The sequence below is a fragment of the Scylla paramamosain genome, unplaced genomic scaffold (genome assembly GCF_035594125.1).
Source record: "Scylla paramamosain isolate STU-SP2022 unplaced genomic scaffold, ASM3559412v1 Contig44, whole genome shotgun sequence".
Classification (NCBI taxonomy): domain Eukaryota; kingdom Metazoa; phylum Arthropoda; class Malacostraca; order Decapoda; family Portunidae; genus Scylla; species Scylla paramamosain.
The window spans coordinates 385,001-395,000 of record NW_026973709.1 but is presented as its reverse complement, the minus strand read 5'-3'; the positions used below and the strand labels follow the sequence as shown (position 1 = coordinate 395,000).

Here is a 10,000-nt window from a genome sequence, read left to right as displayed (position 1 = left end):
CCATTCAGTCGTAACATCAATCACGTGAAATGGATTAATCTCGCGTCCCATCGCCCCTTAATAGTCTGCATAGGTGGCTAGATCGTCAGTCAAGAAGGGGATAACACACACACACACACACACACACACACACACACACACACACACACACACACACACACAGTACATTTATCGCTTTGCTGGCACTTGGTTGACATTCGCTGTCGACTATTTGCTGCACAGAATCCGAAATGGTTCCCAAGAAGCGTTCCAGATACACACACACACACACACACACACACACACACACACACACACACACACACACACACACACACACACACACACACACACATACACACACACACCTGTTGTTGTTGTTGTTGGGTTGTTGTTGTTGGTGCTGTTGTTGCTACGTATGATGGATTTCCTATTATGATCTTTACTCGGTAACCTCTGTTTGTTTGAGTGTCAGTCTAGTGGTTATATTATTGTTATTATTATTATTATTATTATTATTATTATTATTATTATTATTATTAGTTATTATTATTATTATTATTATTGCTGTTGTTATTGTTGTTGCTGTTGTTAATGTTACTGTTGTTGTTGTTGTTGTTGTAGTTATCAACATTACTGTTATTATTATTGTTATTATTACCATCATCATTATCATTATCATTATTATCATCATTTTCATTGTTGACAGTACCACTACTATCACTACTACTACTACTACTACTACTACTACTGCTGTTGCCATTATCATCGCCATCACTTCAAGAGAGGTCTGCATAGAGCACCGCGATGTGGCAGCCTGGGATAGCTGTGTTTAAGTCTTCCCAAAGCTCGGGTGACCAGTGAGTGTTACGAGCCAATGGTGAGATCGACATGTCATCTTAACTGCACCCTTGACACGTGCAGCCTGTTCAGTGACGCACGGGGTAGGTGAGTGACTGAGGCCCATTCATTTATGTCATAGCGGTAATCATTGGGTTTATTGTTTAATCCTCACTAAGCCCTTCCCACGACACACCTTGCGTTACCATCACCTCTCCGCTACATTAAGTTTCAGTTTTAATGAAAGAATTCGTCGATCTTCAGGGAAGCTGCAAAGGTTTAAATAGATTAATGGATAAGGATGAGAGGTGGAAAAAGGCAGGGATGTTTCATGCAGGGACTGCCACGTGTAAGCCAGATGGATTTTTGCAGTTTTATTTTCTTAGTATTTTCTTACGTTCTTACCTATATGTAGCTAGGTAGCTCGGCTCACACAGTAATAATTGACAAGGACGTGATCAATCATTCATTACTGACAAAAAAAAAAAAAAAGCTTCCTCTTTTCGGTTCATCTAATCTGCAACAGACTTCATGACTTTTTAAACACGACGCCCACAGGCCACAGAAGCTAAAATGGCATGAGATTCTTCTTCTTTTTTTTTTTTTTTTTTTTCAGAATATGATTGACGTTTGCTTGCGAACTTGTATATACTGGCGCTGCTTGACCATTGTAAGTCTGTTCTGTGACTTTTTTTTATTTTGTTTTGCCGAAAGCTTTATTAATTTCCTGTTCATTTCCATAACGGTCAACCAAGAAAAATAAGTCCCTTATTTCGTCCTTGTTCTTTACTCTCATGGTATTTTAAATGTCCTTTGACCAATTACCTGTGCGCATTGTCAGCCCTCGTGAAATTGCTATTCTTTAATTAATCGATTATTACCTTCACTACCTACAAAATATACACCGTAGAAAAATATCTGTCTTTAGCCACACAGACTTACCAGCACTGAGAAGACCCGCCACCGCCATTGCCACTTGTTTTGTCTACGAGCATGCTAGGCGCTGGGCACTATGAATTGATGTGTAGTGGGTTGAGATTGAGAGATCGCATATTACCAAAGCATCCATCTTTTCACACGGGCCCAGGTCAGTAAGGGGACCAAGACTCCTCACCACGGCAGTAAAAGTCTATGAGGTCACCTGATTTATAATTTATGGGTTGAAAAGTTTATATAAAAAGCATGAAATGTCGTGCGCAAGCAATTAAGATAGGGAGAAAATTTTGCTGATAGTCTTGAAAGAAAAGGCGAAGGGGAGGAGGAGAAGAAGAAGAAGAAGAAGAAAAAAATCTTATAAAAGAAAAACTGAGGCATTTCCATTTCTCCATTTTCGACAAATTTTTTAGTTTATTTCAATGTACTTCCCGAGTCGAAAACTTTCCGCGTCCCCTTCCTCCCGCGACACATATATGTCAGTTTTAATACTAATGCGTAAGCTGACCACAAACTTATTCTTTCATGTGTTTCCTGGCAATCTGTGGTGCAGCAAGTCATGCTTCACTTAGATGCCATCCTTCCCTTTCAACTTTAACTTTCTTCAAGAAGTAATTCTTGTCACCTTAGAATCTAAGCGGCTCTTTCTTGGTTCATCAAACTCAACAACGTTACCTAGTCTTCCTTTTCTTTAAGACTCTGCAGCTCTTATCCTGCACAAATAAGCGTGGAGGTCGCTGGTCGCTTTGACAGCGGTGGAAAGCAGACATAAGATCTGCAATGAGTGAAGAAGCAAAGGCGATTACGGAGAGTGGTGGTGGGCAGACTGCTGTGGGCGTGCTGGGATTGATCTGGCCAGTGTTTTAACATTTGCAAGATATATCAATATATATCAGTCTTTGCGCAGTGTTGAGGATATGTATGAACCCGGGGAACCTTGACAAAAGACCATAATTTTCTATGCCACTATGATATCCGGTTACTGAGGTGTAATAGATAAGGAATAGATAGGAACAGGTAAGGAAAAACGGACTGAATATGACCAATTTCCATTTATAAAAAATGCAGGAAATTTTCTCCAGCACGTTACAAGCAATTGTGAACAAGGAACACATGAATATACTTGTACGTATGTATGTTATACACGAAATGCAATATTTCTTTCTTTCATACAAGCAGAACGAGGGCAGTGAGTTTAACGACGCGGAAAATACACGAAGACAAGAATCTATTCTAACGAGGTGAGTACGTGCCCTGCGTCTGTGTCTGGCAGCCGTAACGCGGAGGCTAAACTTAAAACAGTGATGAACCTTAGGGCAGATGTTCCGAGGCAGGGTTCGGTCAGAATGAAGGCAAAACTCGGTCAGCGTGAACATCGATGAAGCTGCTCCTCCTTTTACGTGACTGACGACTTTTTATGAGTGAAGGCCACGAAACACTGCCACCTTTGGAAAAAGCGCTGCTTGCACCAACCAAATTTTCGCAGTAACAAAAAAACCTAGTCAGGAGCGTTAACAGAAGCTAGTAATATTTTTAAAAAATATTTCTTATGCAGCTTTTAACGTGTCCTCGAGACCAGATGTGAATTAGTTAGAATTAGTCGAGGAGGCAAGCGTGACATATACAGTACATACGAGTTTATAATTTTAAACGCTGTCTATCAATAAGATGTCGTAAACTCCACTGAGCTGTTCCACCCTGACGATCAGGGTAAGCGCGCACTTACGGCGATCTGTTGTCTTTGCATATAGCACAGGTTTGTACTTCTCATGCTCTCTCTGTCTATCTGGCTGTGTCTTCCCCCCCTATCCCCCCCCCCCCCCCCTCTCTCTCCTCTCTCTCTCTCTTCCTCTCTCTCTCTCTCTTGATTCAGTATCTTTGTTACCCTCAAAGAGTTATTGACATACAGGAAGACATGCGTGTTTTTTTTTTTATATATATTTTGTTTTGTAAATAAAAAAAATCATTGAAGCAGGCATATACTGATAACCTTTTTTTTTCTTTTTTTTTTTCCAGCATGCTATAAGAGCGATCTACAAAAAACGAGAAATCTTTTTATAGCCAACATTCATATGCTTATTAACGTAAATTTTCCCATAAAACTACAATTTATAAAATTTCTACTCTGTGGTACGCACGCACACACACACACACACACACACACCACACACACACACACACACACACACACACATATACACACCACACACACACACACACACACACACACACACACACACACACACACACACACACACGTACACACACACACACACACACACACACACACACACACTCACACTACACACACACACACACACACACACACACACTTACACACACACACACACACACAGAGAGAGAGAGAGAGAGAGAGAGAGAAGTGGAGAGAGAGAGAGAGAGAGAGAGAGAAGAGAGTGAGAGGAGGAGAGAGAGAGAGAGAGAGGAGAGAGAAGAGAGAGAGAGAGAGAGAGAGACACACCCACACACACACACACACACACACACACACACCCACACACCACACACACACACACACACACACTTACACACACACACACACACACACACACACATACACACACACACACACACACACACACACTTACACACACACACACCACACACACACACACACACACTTACACACACACCACACACACAGAGAGAGAGAGAGAGAACGAGAGAGAGACGAGAGAGAGAGAGAGAGAGGAGAGAGATGAGAGAGAGCAGAGAGAGAGAGAGAGAGAGAGAGAGAGAGAGAGAGAGAGATTGCCAAATTATTTGCTTGGTTTAGAAACGGAGTGTGGGTGGTAGTGTATTTCTCAAATGCCATTCGCTGGAATTCATGGCTAATTCATTGCGTGCCACAGAATATTTTCGATAATCGTGCACCACTGGAGGCGTTGTGAGAAAAGACAACATTACACATCATTGAAAAAGCGAGAAAACTTCTTGGTAAGAATCCAACAATAGAAGAAAATAATGTTTTCATTTTAATGTTTCTTGAAGACCTGACAGTCTTTGTTTTCCTTTTCATTGGAATTGAAACAAAGCAAAGTTAACTATGTCTCCCTCACCGAAAACAAAACCAAAACTTATTCTATTGCGCAAGACGCAGAAGGCATCCCGCTTTTTAAGATCAAGATCTAGATTAAGCCAAACTTGATCTACATTCTGAAAGGCCGTTATCGTTGTATAGAGACACGCAATATGCAGGGATGAAAAATTGCAGGAATGAAAAATTTTTTTTTTGCAGGAATGAAAAATTGGCCACACTTGGTTGAAAGTAGTTTTGTATCGCATCACATCAAATCTTGAAATTAGCGCGCGCTGGTCGGTGTCTGAGTGGGAGTGCAGGATCAATGTATTCTCTTCTTACATTTTTGCTCAGAGGGTTTTCAAGTAATTCAGTGAAATATGAAGGTACTTGGCCTCAAGTCCCCATCATGTAAACATAAGATATTCACTGTAACTTATCATTTACTTGAGAAAATTACTTCTTTTGCCAGTGTTGGTGCTGGTCACTTCTTATAACTCCCTTACAGTAGTGACAACAATGTATATACCCGTATGTGTGTGTGTGTGTGTGTGTGTGTGTGTGTGTTGTATCGCTCACCCCCTACCCCTGACATATTTGAATTCCTGCTGTGGTAACTGTCAGATAAACAATGGTAGCGTTGTTTTTTCCCTCTAGTAGTTTGCCGGCAAATACGTGGATGGGCAACGCTGGCGGTGGCGTGGCACAGGTTACTGCTAATAGGTGCGGGTCAGGAGAGCAATGCCGTTTGGATGGCGCGGTACAGGGGTGGGGAGAAAGATTTTGAGGATACCTTGTAACGTTGGCAGGGTGTAGGAGCGGCGTGAGCGGGGCGTGGATCAGGTGGGGGCCGTGGCCGCAAGGAAGGACAGTAGTGTGGCAGAACTGAGAGAGGGGAGGACGTGCGCGCGAGCAACAGAGCAACAGTTTCCAGGCGCTGCTGCAGCCTGTAGCGCGTACTGTCTGCCAACTTTCAACCGTCTCACTTTCTGCTAAGTACTGTTGCTTGACCTCCGTGTGATGAAGTGACCGTGGTGATGAAAAATGAAAGTACGAGCGTGATTTGATAATAGGAGAACTAGTGTAAGTAGAAATAATAATGATGGGTGAGGTGGTGTAAGTACTCAGTGTTGGGAACTACTATGATGAAGCACCTGTCGGATACACCTGTGCTGCGCCTCAGGTCAGTGCCGTTCTTTACCCTCTCCCTTAGTGTTGCTGTCACTCAGGTTTCTCATAACAGTATAAGAACACAAGCACACTACCATAGCAGCTCTTTGGACATAAGTAATGGCACCTTCTCTCATGCACATCCATAAACCTGTCCTGCCTGCTCTTTAAACATTTCTGTCATACATACACTAACTACATAGCGGATTTTTCTGCTTAGTTCTTCTTCACTCTCTCTCTCCCATTCAGTGAAAAAAAAATCTACTTATTTCTTTCTTTATTAACCAACCTCGGGAATCGATTATCACGGTCAGAGCCTCAACAATTATTTTTTAAGTCTTTTTAAAATTTTACACGAATTCAAGGACTTTAATCAACGGGTGGCGCCGGATTGTCTTTCTCAGGAGTGCAGATCGAGGTGTTGAAACTCATACACGTGCAGTAAATACGATCAATATTATTATGACTCTAGGCAGCAATGGACCGTTTTCCCAGCTCTGAGGTCCAGGCTTGCTAGTTCTCCCAAGTCTCTTTCGCAATGTCAACTAGCGTGATTAGTTTCATTAATTATTACATACTGAGGGGAGTTTTCTCTGACAGACAGCACACTGCACGTACTCTTACTAACCTGGGCCTGCCCACTTCGCTCACAACTCACAGTCTGCTGAGATCATCTTACAAAACCTCAGCATCACGAACAAATCCAATTAGCAGACCTACTTTTTTAGTGGCGCGAGCAAATTAGCCAATTTACATACTTATTCCTCAATTTACATAATTAATGCGTATAATGAATAGTATAATACGGAACTTTGGGAGCGACTCTTGTAATAGAACGCCATTTTGATTTTTCATTAAGTTGGAACTTTTTTCTTGCTTTATACACCAAAAATTTAGGTCATTCAATTGCGTAACTAAACTCTGAGGAGCCCTGCTTGTGGTCCAACGCCATTTTTATTTATTTATTTTATTTATTTTTCGTTATTAAGTTGGTATTTGCTCCCTGGACCTAAGCCACGCCCTAATCCCAGCCAAGACATTGCGCCTCTATTAAGTGAACTTTTATTCTTCCTGGAGCCCTCTAATGAGGTACTCCGTCAAGCGCTTTATTATAATCAACGTATATTATAATTTTCGTCGTTATCTTCCGCCTCGTTTTATCTCGTGAGGAAAGACAAAATAACAATGGCGTGGTGCTCTTGCTGGTGTTACTCCAGATATATATGCCCGCCTCACTGCCAGAACAAACTATTTTTTTTTTTCTGTTGATTAGCGTTGTGTGCTTCATTGCTATGTTAATATGAGCCATTAACTTTGCAATCATTGTTAAGTATTTTTTTTTTTTTTTTTTGGAGAATCAATTAGGGGGATTAACGTCGGAATTTTGTTAGGCTCTGTAGAGAGAGAGAGAGGAGAGAGAGAGAGAGAGAGAGAGAGAGAGAGAGAGAGAGAGAGAGAGAGAGCGAGAGAGAGAGAGAGAGGAGAGAGAGAGAGAGAGAGAGAGAGAGAAACTCTTGCAGTGATAATGGAATATATAATAATGAAATACGTTTTTTTTTTCCTTACTAGAAATAAAAATAATAGCCAACAAGATAGCAGCAATTATGAAAAAAAAAGGTATTTGCTGAATCTATCCTGTAAATTATGAACAAGTATTAATGCTATAATTAGTTGAGACATTTTACTGATAATCGATAAAAGTTTAACATGCAACTTAATTAACTATCTATTTTCCTCCTTAACGCTACCCTAACATGTTTGTCTGTTAACAATAGTGGCTCCCAAATTGACATGCTCGTACTCTTAACATATACATGTGAGATAATCGCTGATCATTCTGTTAATTATCATTATCAATAAACAAGTGAGCTGTGTGATCGTAATGAAAGTGTGATGGATGCAGTTATCAACAAACAGTAAAAAAAAAAAAAAAATGTATATATATATATATATATATATATATATATATATATATATATATATATATATATATATATATATATATATATATATATATATATTATTATATATTATATATATATATATATATATATATATATATATATATATATATATAATATATATATATATATATATATATATATATATATAGATATAATATATAATATAATATATATATATATATATATATAATATATATATATATATATATATAATATATATATATATATATATATATATATATATATATACTCGTATATATATATATATATATATATATATATATATAATATATATATATATATATATATATATATATATATATATATATATATATATATATATATATATATATATATATATATATATATATATATATATATATATATATATATATATATATATATATATATATATATGAGATAATCGCTGATCATTCAGCGATTCAGATATATATATAGATTCAGATATATATATATATATATATATATATATATATATATATATATATATATATATATATATATATATATATATATATATATATATATATATTATATATATATATATATATATATATATATACTATATATATATATATATATATATATATATATGGTAGCAGGAGGCGCGTGTGTGCAATCATGATCTGGAAGATGGGACGTAGCCTGTGAAATATGGAAATTCCTGGTCTATAGAATCTAAGTAGCTTTCTAGTAACCGGCAACTCAAAATATGTTGAAAGAAAGATGCCTAAGGACGTGAAAATATTGTCGTAGGTGAAGGGAAATCCCTTACCTTTCTCTTTGTTCTCCTTGAATAAGTAATCAGCATCTTGCATCAGAGTGTGGCTCCTGTCGTGTACACAGTGACAGAAGTATTCATTCTCAGTTTTGCTTGTGTTTTCAGCATAGTTTGTTAACTCGCTATCATCTCTCTTCAAAGGCCCATTCAGTCTCTGCCTTCCGTTCCGTACAAATGAAAGAACAATTTTGCCTCAAATTTCCCCTCCCTTGCCACCCTAATCTCGTAATTCTTTTTCGCCCTCCACATATTTTCCATACTGTTCTCACTAATTCAATATAACCATCCACGAGATCTGCTCCCCCACGTTTTAATCTGCTCCAAATTTCCTGCTTCATTCCCGTTTCCCGCATTAAACCTGTCCCTCATCCTGGCATCTTGCATCAATCGTCCTGCGGAATGTGAAGTGATGCTTATGGTTTTTTTTTGTCCCTTAGTAACTTTTTGATCAAACTTTGTGTATTGACTTTCCCACACTGACCTCTCGACCTACTTGTGATACTTTGACCCTTGCGGCGCCTCTAAACCTTGGCTTACTGTGACTTGGCTTCACCTCTTTAACCCTTTCTCTTTTAACCGCTGTTATTCGCCTCATTTTTTCCTGTCACTAACCACTCTGAGATATTTTTTTACCTACGTACACCTTCAAATATTATACCGATTACAAACTGCACGATCTATTCTCTTTTATTCCCTTCTTTCTGTACATACTTATAAAGATTTCATTTTTTTTAGAGCTGTGCATTATTGGTTATCACTGTGAAAGGGTTAACTGAGTGTTTGGTCCTTCAAGGAATCACACCATTCTATAAAAAATTGATCTACTTGTCCTCCTTTCTTTATTTAAATGGCAAAGTAATCGTTGTTAACACCACGTCTGTTCCTGCTGCCTTTGGTTCATGGTTACTTGCTTATGAAGTTATCATTAACAAAAGAAAGGAAATGTCTGGTTGTTGCTCACACACGACATTGGTGTGGTCAATATTGTTATAATCCGAGGTTCCTCTAATGCAGACCTTGCCACATGGACACCTTAATTACCTGTTGCCCTGAAAGAATATTCTCTCCCTGCTGAGATTACAGACATGTTTGGAATGTTGGTAATCATTCTCTCCTCCATCACCATGTCAAGTAATGAGAGACTGCGGTCAGTGGGAGCTCAAGTGTCGAGTGTCGTGATTGCCACTGCGCTGTGCGTGGCGAAATGTTTATTGGTTTGTGCAGTTATGAAGTATCGTGTGGATTATACTGGGGACTTGAAACGGAATGGTT

The 10,000-nt window shown here is 38.6% G+C and overlaps 2 long non-coding RNA genes across 4 annotated transcripts in view; one reads left to right on the top strand and one right to left on the bottom strand.

Moving 5' to 3' along the window:
* LOC135098089 (uncharacterized) overlaps positions 1–10,000 on the bottom strand; it is a 92,428-nt gene that overhangs the window by 50,358 nt on the left and 32,070 nt on the right. The gene's annotated exons all lie outside the window — the stretch shown is intronic.
* LOC135098090 (uncharacterized) overlaps positions 5,690–10,000 on the top strand; it is a 113,279-nt gene continuing 108,968 nt past the window's right edge. Inside the window, exon 1 of the long non-coding RNA XR_010266542.1 lies at positions 5,690–5,875. This is a non-coding gene — a long non-coding RNA (uncharacterized LOC135098090). The remainder of the gene's footprint in view (positions 5,876–10,000) is intronic.